The 16,624-nt window shown below is 45.9% G+C and overlaps 1 protein-coding gene across 8 annotated transcripts in view; it reads right to left on the bottom strand.

The window, feature by feature from the left end:
- Positions 1-16,624, bottom strand: part of GATAD2A (GATA zinc finger domain containing 2A) — a 105,565-nt gene that overhangs the window by 64,547 nt on the left and 24,394 nt on the right. The window contains exon 1 of one of the 8 annotated variants that reach the window (XM_082706523.1): positions 55-73. The exons of the other annotated variants lie outside the window; for them this stretch is intronic. The gene's annotated coding sequence lies outside the window, so the exon portion shown is untranslated. Of the gene's footprint in view, positions 1-54; positions 74-16,624 lie in introns of those variants that run through there. 8 annotated transcript variants of the gene reach the window in all.

The raw sequence follows: 16,624 nt of genomic DNA on the forward strand, positions 1-16,624 counted from the left end.
GGGTTTGCCCTCAAGAAGCTGAGGGTCATGTGCCTGGAGCCTGGCAGACTTTACCTCCATAGGGCAACTCGAAGTTTTACTCTGAGGATCATTTCCACAGGGGTTACAAAACTGCCCAGAGAGGAACCAGCTGCCTGTTTTACAGACAGGAAAATTAAGGATCAAGAATGTTCAGAACTCTCCAAGGTCACAGAGACAGTGTGGCCCTAGGACTTCCCCCTCCTTTGTGACATCAGATATGCAGGGCTCCACCCACAGAGGCTAAACCTAGAGAACGAGCCAAACCAGACTCCTAGGCAGTGCTGTCAGTTGTAGCTTGGTGAATATTGTCAGCATCACCTCTGCTGTCATTCTTTGTGCTCACATGACTACCAGGAGCTTGGCTCTGATATAAAACCTTTATTTTTAAACTGGGTTCACAGCAATTCACAGTTCATGGATAGTGAGAAACACTCCCACAGGAGAACTTGCAAAAAAAAAAGCAAACATCAGTGAATTCTATGGAAAGACCTTTGGGCACCAAGAAGCACATGGCATCCTCCTCAGTGAGGCCCAGGACCAGCCATAGCCACCATCTGGGCTAGTTTTTGGGGAGTGGGGCACTTTCTGCCACTCTTTTTTAGCCCCATTCAGGCTAGAAAACACAGTGGACACTGTTAACCCTGGTTTTTTCATATCACCTGAGCCATGGCCTCACTCTGCAATGGAGATGGAAAGCCCAGCAGCAGAGGCTTTCCGAACACCTACCTCTTAGGAACAAGGTCAATGCAAGTCAGCAGTATTTCCACAGTTTTTAAAAATCCATTTACAACAGCATAAATATGAAATACTTAAATCTTTGAAAAAATTAAATTTATCCTTATTTATTTTCAACAGAGAGCTTGAGTGTGTGCACATACAGGGAAGGGCAGAGGGAAGGAGAGAGAGAATCCTCAAGCAGACTCCCCACTGAGCTTGGAGCCCAACATGGGGTTCCATCCCAGGACCCTGAGATCATGACCCGAGTTGAAATCAAGAGTCGGATGCTTAAACAAGTGAGCCACCCAGGTGCCCCAGGATAAATTTAATTTTTATTTTGTGTGTGTGTGGTTTTTTTAAAGATTTTATTCATTTATTTGACAAACAGAGATCACAAGTAGGCAGAGAGGTAGGCGGGGGGTGGGGGGGGTGGGAGCAGGCTCCTTGCTGAGCAGAGAGCCCAATGCAGGGCTCCATCCCAGGACCGAAATCATGACCTGAGCCAAAGGCAGAGGCTCAATCCACTGAGCCACCCAGGCGCCCCAAATTTAATTTTTAAAAAGATGTCAAGGGTAACCCTCTCAGGTCCCCTCCCTCCTTAGGAGCTTTGTGCTATCACTTTGACACCACTCAATAAACTTTGCTTCACTGTCCACCCCCCCCAAAATGTTCTAGACCTATAAAGAGGAACTATAGTAAGACATCACTAAGAGAAATGAAAGAAAACCTAAATGAAGACATGCCTTGTCCATGGGTCAGGAGGTGTCAATTCTCTTTCAAACTGATCCACAGATTAAATGCAAACCCAATAAAAAAATTCCCAGAATTTTTTCTATAGAAAAAAAAAAACAATCTGACTCTAAAATTTACATGGAAATCCAAAGGACCTAGAATAGTAAAAACAACTGAAAAAGAGGAACGAATTTGGAGGACTTACCCTACCTGATTTTAAGACCCACCATTAAGCTACAGTAACCAAGGGGCACCTTGATTTTGGCTCAGGTCATGATCTCACGGTTGTGAGATCAAGTCCCACACTGGGCTCCTCACTGGGCATAGAGACTGCTTAAGATCTGCTCTCCCTCTGCCCCTCCCTCCCCCTCTTAAAAAAAAGAAATCTACAGTAACCAAGACAGTGTGAAAAAGACAGAGGAAAGATGGATGAACAGAATACACCCATGTACCTGTGGACAACTGTTACTCAACAAAGATCCAGTATTCTACTCTGTAAGACCACAAGACACTTTGGATGACAATTTCCAAGACAGTTAACCCTGCAAGGAAGAAGGCCATCTTAATGTGTTCATCACAATACACATCCTGCATCACAGGACAGAATGCAACGTGCAAGAAATTTTAAAGTAAACTCCCACTTTCACACTCAACCATAGCTTTCCCCATCTCAGCTCACAACAAACCTAGTCTTTCAGCTGCTCAGATTAAAAGCAGGAGTTGCCCTCCTGATAAGACTACCCACTACCCAGTCCATCAGGAAATCCTATTGGTTCTGCCATCAAACACATTTGAAGCCCAACATTCTCAAACCTCCACTGGCCACACCATGTTTGGGTGTTTGCTCCGTGAAGCACTATCATCTCCTGGCCTGAGGCCTGCCTGGGGACCACCTGCTCATCCTGCCCCAGGAAGCCAGGCTGGCTTCCTGGGTCATGCCTTCAACAAATCAAGTACCTTCCCACCTTGGGGTCTTTTTATGTTTTAAACAAAATCCCAGATACTTTATCATTTTAACAATCACTTCTTTAACCAGCATCCAAAATTAAAAATGACCTTTGAAAACATAACTACCATATAATAATCCCTAAATGTCAGCAAAGCAAATGTCCAGTTCATATTTAGCTTCACACAATTTCTCAGAAATGTTTGTATGGTCTATTCTAACAGTAGCTGTTACAGGGTTTGTATTACACCTGCTCCCTCAGCCTTGATCACTCTCACCCCCCAGATGGCAGGCCCTTCAAAGTCCATGCTCCCTTCTCTCCCCATCAAGTCAATGCTCAAAATATCTCCTTTGCAGGCCCACCCTACTCTTTCTCTCTCACAGGCCCAGCCTCTCTGCATATTCCATATTATGCAGCTACTATCTATGGACTTTCTCACCCAATAAGAACAGAAATGCCACAAGAAAAGGGGTGTTTTGTCTGCCTGATGCGTGCTTTTATTTCAAGCACCTAGAACAGGGTCAGACACATACCAGTGCTTGATAAATATTTATGAAATGAACAGGCAGGGATGATTTAACATTGAAGGAAAAGGAACCTATATGAGGATCCCAGAGCATTAGTCCCCCCATACAAATAGTGTGAAATTCACAAAGGAACAGAAACCAGGCAGAGATCACTTAGCACCATCAGAACTAGGAGCATTTCTCTAAAATAAACTGTAGTTGCTTTTTACTGATACATCATCTGGACTGTTTTGCCATCCACCCGCATTGGCTGGGTTTAGAGAGCTTTTACTGTTTTTATTTCCAACCCATACATCTAAAACAGTATCAAGTAACTCTTAAATACACAATTACCAACTCATTAAGAGACTCTTCCACTCCCTTGATAAATCGTTATGTTTTGGCTTTGACCCCCACACCAGGGTCTAAATGCACACCCATACACACACGTACCACCCCAACTCTGAAACCCACCCAAACACATGATTTCCCAGTTTAGGGGGGCAATCACCCTCGGTAAGAAGGTAGCCATAGTAATTTACATGAAATCAAGTCACTGCACTTTGGGGAACAGAAGTCCTTTGTTGCCATTTCATCCTCTCTAGCTCAGGCAAAAGGTTGGCTCCCTTTAAACTTGAGGGGAGGAACACTGGCCAAAAACCAACTGCTGTCTGGGGAACTCCAGTTCTGCAGACACACTCCAGCTGCAGCATCCATGGCCAGCGCAGAGATGGATCTCTGGGGCCACAGTCACCTAAACAGCCTGGGCTCTCCAAGGCACCCCCAAAGGGCCTCATCTGAGGCCCGGCCCTAAAAGAAACTGCACACCTCTTGTCTCCTCTACCACCATCTGCACTCACCAAACATTTGTGCTATCTAAAAATTCTTCAACTGTGTCTGTAACCAAATATTTATCACCCTGGTTCTAATCTAGTTCTGGAAAATAACATGAGGCAAACAAAAAATTCTAAGATGAAACCCAACAATACCCTTCACCTTCTTCCATCTGTAAGTCCACAAAGTCTACTTGCTCCATGAAAACTGAGTGCCCCTGAAGAAAAGGGTTACCTAGACCATCTCTGGCAAAGGTCTTAAGAGACTGCACCACCACATTGTCAAGGAGGGGATTCCCCGGGTCAGCCTTATCAGAAAGGCAAGAACTGAGGCAGGGCAACCATAAAACATCACAAGGAAGCCCAGAGGTCATATTGCCCTATGCGCTGGCTGGCCAGGGAATGATTAACTTGGGCCAACAATTCGATTTCTAATCCAGGGTCGGCAAACTTGCCTGAGTGGTCCTTATGAAGGGTATTCCTAAAACAAAGCCACACCCACTCAAATACGCAATGTCCACAGCTGCTTCCACCTATAAGACAGAACTGAGTTATAGCAACAGAGACAGTACAGCCCCAGAAGCTGAAAACATGGGACTACCTATTGAATGCAGGAGGAAACTGCAGCCCTGACAGGTTGTGCTGAGTGAGTAGCAAAGGGACAGAGGTGACCCAGACACACAGACAACAAAAAGTCAGGGCACAGGCACACCAAGGAGATGCTCCAGCTCTGAGTTGGCCCCAGGGCACAAAGCAGTACCTGCTCTCTCCAAAGCATGGAGCCTCATTAACCCTCTGTCCCCATGGAGTAGGGGAGAGCATGACTTGGCATACTAGAGAGGCAAAGAACCAGCCCCATGAGAGCCAAGGAGCCAACAGTGAGGCCAGCTACACAAGCCCATCCTTGGCAACCAAAACTGGCCTGTCTCTACTGTCAAACCTAGGAGGCATCCTCTGGGTAACAGCCAGTATGTGCCCTCCAGGCCCCTGATCTGTCCCTGCCTATCTTCCCTTAGCCATGATCAACATGCCCTCACTGAGGAATATATCATTCACTCTCCACACCACGCCAGTGCAGCCATTCCTAAAGCCCCTCAAAACCCCCCAATGCTTATTAACATCTTACCCTGACCTTTGAGGGCCTGCCTGCTTTAGGCCCATGAGAACCTATGAAGTCATCTGACATGCATGTATATATGTATATACACACACAACATTCCTGGCTTACACTAATCTTGTCTCAATTCTTCATACTGCCACATCTTGCCTCTACCACTGGGCTTGTGCACACAGTGTTCCTATAACTGGGAAAACCCTTCCCTCCTCCCACTCATCCTTCAGACTCAAGCACCTGTTATTTAAGCATCTCTCCCTAAGCAGTCCCTCCCCATTCCCCCTTCTATTACTGAGGACTACAGCCTCAACACTTAGCACAGCTGATCTTGACATTTGACATCCAGCATCCCATTAGGCTCTCTTCCCCAAACACCATGGAGAAAAAGCTCTTGTTCATCTCTTTATCCAATGCCTAATGAAGCAAGAGTAGGAAATGGCATCCTCCATGAGTTATAAATACCCAACCACTATGTTTCCACCATGGACCTGAGGCAAAAACATAGCAATATAAATATAAACCCTACCCTTAATTAGAACAGCAAGTCAACTTGCCAGGAAGAAGTAACACTGAGATAGTCAAGGCCACAGCGCCACCACAACCCCTGGGGGAAGCTCTTCCCACCCTCCCTTATACTGTGTTTGGAAAAAGGCAGAGAGCTTCATGTATCATCCAGAGACCTCTATAGCCTTGCATCTGGAAAGGCTTTCTCTGTCACTGCTAAGAAGCATGACCTACCCCCAGCACCCACACCCTGTACTCCCCTCCTCCTTTCCTATTCTAGCCTAAAACACTCAGTACAATCTTTCCAACAGATCCCTTCCCTCTCCAAGGCTTGGCTCCACCACTCTGGCTCCATCCCTTTTTCCTGGGCATTCCAGGAATCCCTCCCCTTCATACCACCAAACCTGAATGCTCTAGTGCTCCCTCCTAATGAATCATAACTAGTTGCAGGAGCCCACCTGAGCCCTTGGGCAGACCTCAAGTCTTAAGACCATCCGAAGGACCAAGACCATCCAAAGGACCAAGTTACAAGCCCTGGCACCAGGCAGGCTCTCAGAACCAACAAGCTTTACGCTAAGTAGTCTCATTAATGTTGTTCCCCGACATATATCAACTCCTATCTAGAGTTTCCACCTTGCTCCCCAGCAGTTGCCCTGGCAAGTCCACACAGAAGTTCAAAACTTCAGATAAACCCCTATATTTAAAATGCTCATTAATCAAATGTCCACATCTATCTAAACATGTCTGAGACTTTGGGAAGTGTCTGAAGTGTTAGTGTTTAGCACTGAGGATGCTTGGTATGTTACACTAGCAAAGGACATCTCAAAGAAAATGACCCAAGAACAAAAGAGGAGATAACATCTCTGTTAATGAGAAACTAAGAACTGGTGTCTACCATTCTGTGTACATGTACCAATATACACTACTATTAAGGAAATTTGCTGACAAACAGCCATAGGAAACAAGGAATACCCTCAATCTCCAAGTCAAGCACTGGAGTAGCAAAGACCTCAATCTGTTTCTGGACACTGCTCTCCTAAGTCCCCCGAAGACTCTAAGAGTCCCATGTCACCCCACACAGCTGGAGAAAGTGCATCCAAGCCCCACCCCTGTGGGGACCAAAAAATACCCACGGAATCCCTGTGCTCCAACATTCCCAAAATGACGTTATAATGAGCCTTCTAGAATCACACATATCCACATCTCTTTTTCTTTTCTTTTTTTTTTTTTTAAACCTCATAGCATCCAGCACAAGCTAAGCCATCAAAATGTGAGTGCCTTTGCTCTTTTCTCCCTAAACTAACTCTTGGGAGGATAAAATGCAGGATGCAAGACATTTCTGACTTCAGAAAAATTCCATTTCCCCCCCAATGTACTAAGATATAAGTAACATCAAATTGACCATTTAGCTAGTAAGTCTACAGCTCAATGGTGTTAAGTCCATTCACATTGTTGTGCAACCCTCACCACCAGCACCATCCATTTCCGGAACTTTGTCACCTTGCAAAACTGAATCTCTGTCCCCAATTAAACACTAACTCCCCCTTTCCCCACCCCAGCCCCTAGCAGCCGCCATTCCACTTTTCTAGCTCTGTGAATTTGACAACTCTAGGGACCTCATAAGTGGAATCATACAGTATTTGTCCTTTTGTGTCTGGCTTATTTCCCTCAGCACGACATCTCTTAAGGTAGAACCACATACAACATTTTAACCCTTTGAGGCCAAACTGTGTACAGAACAAAGCCCATAGGCCTTGTATTCTACAGCCAAATGTATGACTCTAGAACCCTGCTTCCCAGACAAGCCATGTCTCTGACACCCTCTACTCACCAAATAAACTACACAAAATGGCACTGGAAAAACGTAGAATGGTTAAAATGAGAGCAGCAGTAAACATTATGTCTCAGATGGACTTTAAGTATGCTTATCTCACCCCAACTCTGACCTCCCAAAGCACTCCATCTCCCTGGGATATACCTCTTCCAGCTCTATCTCTAACCAAGGGAATCAAGGGAACCAAGCAATCAAGCAATGCCTGATAGATGAATGGTAAAAATGACTAGCTTGTCTTAGACATAAACATTTCCTAAAATGGAAGCCAGAGATACCACAGCCCAATCCAAAACTATTCCCTGGAGCATCTGGGTTAGATGTGGAAGCTTAACACATGCCCACCAGGGGTGCAAGCCTGAGTTCCTGACACAACCAACTCTACACAAAGGAGACCCACACAAGTAGCCCAAACAGTGTCATGCCAATCAGCATCAATGAAAAGAAAACATTGTAACCCACCCGCTCAAATTTTAAGAAACCAAGCCCAACTATCTTGTGAGGCAAAGCCAGGCCCAGGGGATTCACCACACTAGCTGAGTCCATGGATGATGCTGCCTAGAAAAAGAGTAACATCAAGTGACCCCAATATGAAGCACCAACTCACACAGAGGGAGGACATTTCATTGCCCATCATTTCAGACAGGAATGCCCAGAGCACCCCTATCTCCTGGTCAACTGCCCTGGTACAGATTAAAAGAGGAGCAAAAATAATTGTCTGGGGTTCTCGGACTAGGGAAAGGCAAGCAGGCAGTCATTCTCCTTTGCCAAACACCTATGTCCCTGTGTGGCCTGTGATAGTAAAACATACAAAGAATAGTCCTCAGATGTGTAAAGAGTGGTCCTGAGTCTCCAGGACCAGTCAAAACAGGAAAATCTGGGAGTGAGGATCACAAAAAGTCCCACCCGCAGAAGACATCACCTCCATCTCTAGGGCAGCCAACAGAAAATCTAATGGCAGCCAGTCTCATTCCCAAGAACATATCATCCAGGCTGCCTCCACATCTTACAGGATCTCAATCACCTCTATTAGCTTTATAGTTGGCTGCCAGGTCATGTTTATTTTCATGTCAAGAAATAAAACCTCCAGCCATTCTATTCTTAGGCAAGTTTTCTTGAGTTTGCTTTTAAAGAAGCAACACCTTACTTATCATAAAGGCAACCTCCTGGAAAGGTGAAACAACTCCTTTCACCAGTAGACAGTTATCATCCACTACCACTGAGGCATCGTGGGCCCTAACCAGAGGTACCACGTGCCTCCACAGCCAGGTCTGGGTGACCTGGAACCTTATTGTACCATGCAAGCAAGAGCAAAGCTACCAGTTGAGCACCTTCTCCAAGCTGTGAAGACAGCCCCTAAATCAGCAACCCACACACTCTCATCTGGTAACAACACAGGCACCAACCCTAATCTACATATTCATGAGCAGGACAAAGACCAGTAAATTACACCAAGTCTCTCTGAGGAGCAGCATAAAGGCCATGAGCTGAGCTTACTTCCCCACAAGCCATGGTCCTGGAGAATAACAGCTTCACTGGTACACCTGAAACTAATGTAATATTATGCGTCAACTATACTCAAATTTAGAAAGAGGGGGAACAGATAGACTGACACTATCTGGTAATCATCTACAAGTACTGCCCAAGTGTTAAAGAACCCTATCTTACTTTTCAGCATATTTTTCTTTGGAAGGAGAAGCTTTTACTATTCAAGAGCACCCAGAGGGAGCAGCATTCTAAAGACGGCCCTACTGTATACATACAAATGAAGACCTGGGCCTAGAAGAAAATAACTCCACAGTCCTGAAATCTAAACGAAGTCTACCCACAGTAGTTCACATAACTTATCTTTGAAATGTCCAAGATAAGACAGTACTATTTTGGTCAGTCAGCAGTTGGTGGGATGGCAGAAATCTCCCCAAAGAAATATAAATGGGAGAGAATCTCCAGTTTTCACCTCTAAACTGCACCTCACCTCTTTTCCCTGTCTTCTCACTGCCAACGAAATTATCCACCAGCCATCCTACTACAGCTGGATGGACATGGAGCCTCAGGTGACCTCTGCCACCTTGATCTCCGAGAAGGGTACTATCTTCCAAGCTGGTAATGGGAGACCAAGAAGCAGGGACACAGGTCTATTTAAGCTGGTAGTTTCCCCAAACACTAAAGGTCTGACTAGATCCAAATCCAAAGGGGCAGGTGAGTACCCAGGCAGGCAGGCAGCACAGTCAGTGTTGTCCAACCACAAACCTTCCCGATACCCCCAAGCTGAGTTTCAGACAGGAAGGTGGGGCTTAGTAGAATTTTAGAAATCCAGTCTGACAGCAGGTCTTCAAATACAAAACCGCCTACAACCATCTGACCAACCAAGCTTCCCTAAGTGGCAGAATTCATTTCTTTGACCATCAAGGCCCAGGTCAAATAGTCAATACCAACAGGTAACCTTTTTTTGTTGTTGTTCTTTTAAAGATTTTTAAGTAATCTCTGCACTCAACGTGGAGCTCAAACTCACAATCCCAAGATCAAAAGTCACACACACTCTACTGACTGAGCCAGGCAGGCACTCCCAACTGGTAACTTCTCAGAAGTAGCTGAACTGTCCACCAACCACACTATGGCATTGATGGCCCTGATTAAAGCCACATGGCCAGCCCAGGAGTCCTGAGGCCCTGCAGCAAAGTGCAGGACAATGAACTTGTTCCTGGCCCCAGATGCTTCATCACTGTTGTAAACTCTGATGATGTACCACAGCAATCACAAAAACTGCAGGACTAAAATGCTGCAAATGGAGAAGGAAAAACTGTAACAATGGCAACATCTATCAGTAAATAGTGGCTTACACTACATACACCAATTAAGAACAAATTGAGAAATGATGTAAACAGATGCCACACTTACCTGACAATGTATCCAACAATAAAAGTTATGATCAGAGGATGTCAAGAACAGAGGGGCTCCCCGGGGAGAGTATTCACAGAACCATCAACTGTCAGGGGCATCTGGGTGGCTCAGTGTTGGTTAAGCCTCTGCCTTCAGCTCAGGTTATGGTCTCTGGGTCCTGGGATTGAGCCCCACATGGGGCTCTCTGCTCAGCAGGGAGCCTGCTTCCCTTCCCCTCTCTCTCTCTACCTGCCTCTTTGCTTACTTATGATCTTGCTTTCTCAAATACATAAATAAAATCTTAAAAAAGAAAAAAGAAAAAAAAAAGGAACCATCAACTGTTTTCACCATCCCCAGGTACCCTACAGGGTAAACTGAAGCCAAGGTGTAGGTGAGGGTGAGCCACACCTGACTTCTCTCAGCCATCAGAGCTCACCAGTGCTCACATGGACACTTACCCTCACAGAAGGGTCAAGAGGAGGGGGAAGAGGAGGAACCGGGTGGACACAGGGCCCTGCTTGCTAGTTCTGCTGACTAGCATGTTGGTCTAACTGCTACCTGACTAACACAGCCCATGAACTGGCATCTAAAAAGCAGAAAGAAAACTGCACTGAAGATCAGATGCCTGGAGAACCCTGCTCTAAGAGAAGCAAAGCAGACAAGACCAAACTGCCCCCACAGAAGTTTTACGAAGAGTTAAGGGCTGCCTTCTGGGGAGCGATGGCAAGACCAGAGTCTCATAATTTGCTTGCTGCTTCTGCCTCTAGTCAAAATTCTCCTTGCTGGTAAGAGGTTTTAGTATTAAAACTCTGAGGTGTTACAAGACGCAATGCACACGCCAAACGAACCTCTGCCTTAATAAAAGAATACAGAAATAAATTAAAAGCATAAAGAAAACTGCAAGGGCCATACTGGCTCAGACCATGCCCTTAATGGGACTTGAACTGTACCTGAGACTAACCCCAAAGTAAGCTGGAGGCACAATCAGCACATGTGCACACGCAAGACCAATATATTCAGGTCACCACACAAGCACACATAGGGCTAACACACTTTGTCCTCCAGGCAAAGGCACAGTTCTAAGCCTTCGAAACTTGTGAAAACACAAGAGCACACATCCCAGAGAAACACTGTCCTACATGTGCCAGGTCCAAACTTCCTCACTCTAGTGTCTCTGAACCCCAGTCTTGCCAAATCCAACCCCAAGCAATTTCAGTGGGAAGTCGCCCAGGGTCCCAGGCCATCTGCCCTCTAAGGGAGGTTGCAAGGCCAGCACAGGTGTAGAGGGGCAGAGTCTCGAGGGTGGTGGCGTTCACTCACCTAAACCTTTACTGAGCCAGCCTCTCAGAAGACCCTCCTGCCTCCTCCAAGGCCCACCCCACTGCTCTGCTCTGCCTCCAGCTGCCTCACACAGACCTAGGTCCTACCTAACCATCCAGCATCAAGATGCAGCCTAAGACCCAGGCCCTGCAGATCTGTCCCCAAGACCACAGTGACACCACTGCCAAGGCAAGGGCTCTACTGTTCCCATGGTCCAAGCCTCTTCCTGAGTGCTCAAGCATCAGTGGGGCAAGAAGGTGAGGGCCTGACTCTTCACTGAGAAAGTGACCATTAGGCACGCAGTTTCAAACTTCTACAGGAAAGCCAACTGATGTCAACTTCTGGGACACTGAAAGAATCATCTTTAACATGTTGACCAGAGATTTTGTTACTAAACAAGGAAAAGAAAAGCGTAACAGTGACTAAGAATTACTGAATTCTTTATTTGATATCAGGCAGGGTGCCAGCACTTTACATGTCTGATTTCATTTAATCCTTATGACCACAGAACAAGGTACTGCCAATGCCACCCAGTTCCCAAGGGAAACGGCCAGGGGGTACTTCACGTGGGGGAACTTCCAGGGTTACCACATTTCACAGAGGGTATTGCCATTATTACTCCTCCTTCACATGAGGTACTATCATTGATGTGGGTACTACCCACACTTCACACAGGGTGGCACTGATGCCCAGATCTGACAGGTGAGAAAACAGAGACTGACAGAAGTCAAATGGGGATCCAAACCCAAACCAGCTATCTCCCAGGCCCAGGCTGAAATCTGAACTACTGTACCATCAGGGACAGTCTGACTTCAAAACCATCCTGAGGCTGGATCCTTCTCAAGGTTCTGGGAAATTTTCCTAGAGCAAAGATCAGCACACCCACAATTCCTCTTCTAAGAGCACATTAACTTAGCCCTTTGCTGAATTGCTAGAAACTTCATGGAGGAGTGAGCCTCAACTGCACAAGCAGTATCCTGTGGACCATGTAGCAAATTCAATGACTCCCTTTCTTCAAAAGGCACAAAACCTGTAAGAGGTATTGAAACTCATGTATCTGAGCCCTTACCTGCCAAGGTACAAGTGAAAGGGATTAAAGGACATAATCGACTGCCAGCCTAGATCACAAACCAGAACGAATTTTCATCTTCACTCCTAATAAGATGTACACACCCGCCAACCACTCTCTAGTGCATCACAGGAGCAAACCAGAATCCCTCAGCAAGGAGAGCATGTATGCAGATTTCTCTCCTTTTTTCCATAAGAACAGCACAGGCTCACAAGTGTGAGGCAGTAAACAGAGCAGATACAAACCAGTAGGAAGATTGATCTCCTGGCCACTGACACAGCAGAGGACACAGGGCTCAGGGACAGCCCAGGTCCTACAAGGAGGGCTTCCCGGGGTGGGCAGGGGCCAGGACACATGCCAGCCCTCCTAGCTCTGTATGAGGCGCACCAGGCTGCTACCCTCAATTAACTGGCTTGATTCCTCACTCCCATCCTCCCCTCAAAATCGGGATTGTGACAGCATATATTGTACATCACCAACCAGGTGCTACTCTGGAACCCAAGTCATTTCTTTCCAAATGCCAAATCCCCAAAGCCCCTTTCCTTCCTGCAACTACATGCCCTCCCCTCCTCTCAATGCTAGTGTTGTCACTCTGTGGGATGCCCACCTGTCTTCTCCCCTGGACTCTGCCCAAAGAGCCATGATTTGAAAACATTTCAGCAATGCAAGAAAAAAGGAAACTTTCTCAAACCAGGAAGGAGCAGCTGTTGAAATAATTCACGTCAATGTTTCAGAAAAGTGCCTTAATTGCTCTGGGTCTCTCTGGAAAAGTGTCCAAAACCTCAAGTTGGAAAATCCTGAGAATCTGGAAAACGCAGGTTGCCAACCAGCTCTTGGGTCACTGGAATTATATCGAGTCTCTTCCTGATTCCTCTAGTTGCTACAATTCCTCAGACTATGGGCTGTGTCCGTGTAGGTTCCATCCATTTGCCATTACTTCACTTCTGGAAACAGAGCAGAACGTTTCCTACATGTACGAGAGTATGTGATGGTCCCTTTCACCTGCTTTTTGCGCTTTCTTCTAACACAAAGCACGATTAGTTTGGGAGGAAGAAACATAAGAACAGATTAAGTTCTGCACCCCCCCCACCACAACAGAGGCCACAATCTGGCAAATTCACAGACATACCTCTTGCGTTCAAAAGGGTTCGAGAAATCACAGAGGGCCTTCATACCTCAATTCACTGAATCCTCCCTCCCAGACAGGTAGAACAAAGAGGAGTCATCCAGCACCAAAGGCCAGACTGTCTCACCAACACCCACTTTTTCCCAGGCAGTAGACACTACCTTGAACCACTTTCTCCAGGACCCAGTTCACCTCACCTTTGCTCAAATTTAGAACCCCTTAAAGCAAAGACCCACAATCTCGGGGCCTGTGTCACCTTCCAGTCCTTACCCTGCTGCTACCTCTTAGGCATGCTCATACCCACTCTTCCCTCTCTCAGGGTACCCTATTCTATCTCCCTTATGTGGCCATAAGACCCTTGTGGACAGGAAAAGACCATCAGCAGACCACAAGGGTTTAACATAGGTTGAACAGGGAAGGGACCCCAATTTTTTTAAAGATTTCATGTATTGGGGCGCCTGGGTGGCTCAGTGGGTTAAAGCCTCTGCCTTCGGCACAGGTCATGATCCCAGAGTCCTGGGATCGAGCCCCACATCATCTCTGCCGAGCAGAGAGCCTGCTTCCTCCTCTCTCTCTGCCTGCCTCTCTGCCTACTTGTGATCTCTGTCTGTCAAATAAATAAATAAACAAAATCTTTAAAGATTTCATGTATTTATTTTTGTGAGAAAGAAAAAGAACAAGTGGGGGCGTGGGGGGGGAGGGGCAGAGGGAGAAGCAGACTCCCCATTGAGCAGGGAGCCCTTTGTGGGACTGGATCCCAGGATCCCAGAACCATGATCCAAGCCAAATGCAGATGCCTAACCGACTGAGCCACCCAGGTGCCCTGGGACCCCAGTTTTTGAAGGACAGATGACTTGTTCTTAGCCCCTCATATTATGCTACTCCCCACCCAATCTCCTTACACAGTGTCTCTGGCACCTGTTCTCTGCTTTTTATTCCCCATCAGGCAAATTCAAGGCCATATTAGCTCATGCCTGCCTTTTATCCATGTCTCTTTTTCCTGACTGGCTTCCCTGCTCAATTCAAGTGCATACTCTCCTCACAAATCTCTGAGGGCTCTCCATGCTTTTCAGATGAAGTATAAACGATCTTCCATTTAAAGTCATCAACTATAACTGGAACGACCTGCATTTTTTTTTAAACCTTATTTCCCACTATGACTTTCCATAAAACACTGAGGTCTAGGAAGGTTATCTGCCAACTCCATCCATCCAGGATGCTCCAGTGCAAGGAAACACTCCTTGTAAATGGTCTAGTCAAACATTACCAACCTTTTCCACGAGAGCTACGGACCTCTTGGGACCAAGAAAACAGATCAGAAGTCCCATCCTGTTCATAACAAGATGGCATATAACAAAAATTACATTTGTACAGAGTACTGGAGTATAATAAGAGCGACTCACAACCTGGGGCTAGGACCACCTGGCCACAAAGACATCTCTGCAACATTGTCACCCATCCCAACCAGCCTGCTAAAGAAGCTCAGAGCCAGCAACACGTCTCCTTCTCTGTTCATTCCACCATGTGGTGGTGAGGAGTCTACACAGCATTTCACTCCATCAGAGCAGCTTAGCTCTTCAATGTCAGTGGTTAACTTAAAAAAAAAAAAAAAGCCAAAGGGGATTCATAGACTCAGAAGTCTGGTCAAACAGATTAAAGTTACCTTAATTTTTCTAAGCAATTTAAGTCTCCTTTTTCCCTTAAGCCACAACCATGGCAACAGAGTGGACAAGCTCTCCCACCATCTTAACCTTCACAAAAGATGGGGACACATCTGAAATGCTCACCCAACACTAAGCCCCTTCTTTGACCACGTTCACTGCCTATTGTGACAGGTTCACCTGATTGTCTCTCTAGAAAGAACCCTATTCCATACTCCCTGAGGGGGTCAGTGGGTGCCTACCGGCACTAGGAGTAGAAAAGACCTCTGTCTGGGGCGCCTGGGTGGCTCAGTGGGTTAAAGCCTCTGCCTTCGGCTCAGGTCCTGATCCCGGGGTCCTGGGATCGAGCCCCGCATCCGGCTCTCTGCTCAGCGGGGAGCCTGCTTCCCTTCCTCTCTCTCTGCCTGCTTGTGATCTCTGTCAAGTAAATAAATAAAAAAAAAATCTTAAAAAAAAAAAAAAAAAAAAGACCTCTGTCAAATAGTGACTCACCAATGGGCCTCCTAGAATCCCCCATGGCTCCCACCCCCAACCTTCTCTTTTCCAAACAAAACATGTTTAATTCCTCTAAACGGTTCTGTGATAAAGTTTAAAGACCACTCCAGCACCAGATTGTGCTGTTCTAGAACCATCCAGCACCCTTAGGTGGGTGTTAATCCACTCCCACCCCACCCCAGACTAGCATAGCCAACCACTGAAGCCTAGTTCAGCAAATGACATTTAGCCCATTCCACCTTATTTCCATGATTGCTTGTTTTGATCTTGAAATGGTCACCTACATGTCACCTGAAGGACTGCAAGTAAGTGTCATTACTTTTTTTTTTAAAGGTAAAAGGAGTTTTATGCTCTTAAAATTGAAAGCCATCACCCACTCAATTCCAAAAGAGGAAACACTGCTAGTTTTGTTTTTGTTTTTTCTAAGGCTGCCCTGAGATTCCAGAAGCAGCCTTGAGTTCTTCCTCCCTATGTCCTGTCCTATCCTTATACTACAGACACCATGATGATGTCAGAACTCAGAAAAGATGAGGCTCCTTCACTTATCCTGATGGCATCATGTGATGTGTGGAATTCTTTAATTACTATGTTATACACCTGAAACTAATAGAACACCATACTGTTAACTGAATTAAAATAAACAAACAACAAAAAAAGAGGCCATGAGGAAGGAAACCTATCAATGGACCTCCTAATTAGGAAGGAGGAACCTAGACAAAACAGAACTGACCAAACCTGTGGATGGAACTAGAGGGTATTACGCTAAGTAAGTCACTCAGAGAAAGACAAATATCGTATGATTTCACTCATGTGTGAAATCTAAGAAACAAAACTGATGAACATAAAGAAAGGGAAGGAAAAATAAAAT

This window comes from Mustela nivalis (assembly GCF_964662115.1).
Source record: "Mustela nivalis genome assembly, chromosome: 1".
NCBI lineage: Eukaryota > Metazoa > Chordata > Mammalia > Carnivora > Mustelidae > Mustela > Mustela nivalis.